Below are 1,122 nucleotides of genomic sequence, written 5' to 3'. Positions count from 1 at the left end.
GGGGTAAGCTTATAAGTGGCCAACACATCTAGCGCTTGTAACATGCCTTTTAGAATTTATTTTCATTGTATTTTAATTACACTACTAAGTTGCCTTTTATCATGCTGTGACAAGGGCATAGACGGTCACGGGCTGTATATTTATTCCAAAAATAAGATAAACGTATAATTAAACCTGGTCATTGTTTTTTGTGTTCAGATATTTTCTAAAATAAAACTCCCCCACCGTGTTTACAACACATCCTACAATTTCATTTACCGTAGTTTAAGTAGAACTTTTATTATTTGACAGATGTTGTAATGATAAAATGAGACCCCCCCCTCTCCCACTCACACATACAAAAACAAACAAACAAACAAAGAAGAATTAAAAAGAGAATGTCAATTAATGCACTCAAAAACTGGACTTATAAGTGTTTAATTCTCTAACCTTAACGCTTTGTGCCGACGTCTATCTTATGATGAACACTGTGTCTAGTTAAAGAAATTTAGTTTAAACTGTCAAAGTGCCGAATATGAAGTAGAACAGAAAAAATATTTTTGACAACTATATCAGCTGTTTCAACGGATAACAACAGCAGATAAAAACGTAACATTCATCGAACGGGAACAGTCAAATCGTCGCTAATCCTCGCGATATGTAGGCCCAAGGGTTGAGGTTGCTGATTTGTTCATCCGATAAGATAACGGGCACAAGCTTTAATTGTACAATGACCTCTGCACGAGATAAAACAAAATTATGCTGTTCAAACACTGGTAAGCTTTAGGTGGCACGGACTGTTTTACTTTCTGACCGTGCTATGATATTATACATTTTACAGCACAGTCTATAATTTCAGGTAACAGAAAAAGACCCCTTTGCGTAAAAGTATAACAAAAATGAAACGAAATAGGCCATGTATTACTTTCTTGCAATAGGCTAGGGTTATCAATACCTGTTATTTAATAGGAGGGACCGATTTTGAAATCCACCAGGGAAAGGACCAAGCCGAGATGGAAAATTCGTACGCACGTTTACCAAAAACTCAATGTCGGACCGAGTGTTATGCTGTTATATGGTGTGTGTGTGTGTGTGTGCGTGTGTGCGCGCGCGTGCGCGCGCGTGTGTGTGTGTGTGTGTGTG

The 1,122-nt window shown here is 37.9% G+C and overlaps 1 protein-coding gene across 2 annotated transcripts in view; it reads left to right on the top strand.

Moving 5' to 3' along the window:
• Positions 1-1,122, top strand: part of LOC101852328 (ferritin light chain, oocyte isoform) — an 18,821-nt gene that overhangs the window by 3,228 nt on the left and 14,471 nt on the right. The window lies entirely within an intron of this gene.

The sequence above is a fragment of the Aplysia californica genome, unplaced genomic scaffold, assembly GCF_000002075.1.
Source record: "Aplysia californica isolate F4 #8 unplaced genomic scaffold, AplCal3.0 scaffold00257, whole genome shotgun sequence".
NCBI lineage: Eukaryota > Metazoa > Mollusca > Gastropoda > Aplysiida > Aplysiidae > Aplysia > Aplysia californica.
The sequence above is the reverse complement of the archived record's forward strand: the minus strand, read 5'-3'. Positions and strand labels throughout refer to the sequence as shown.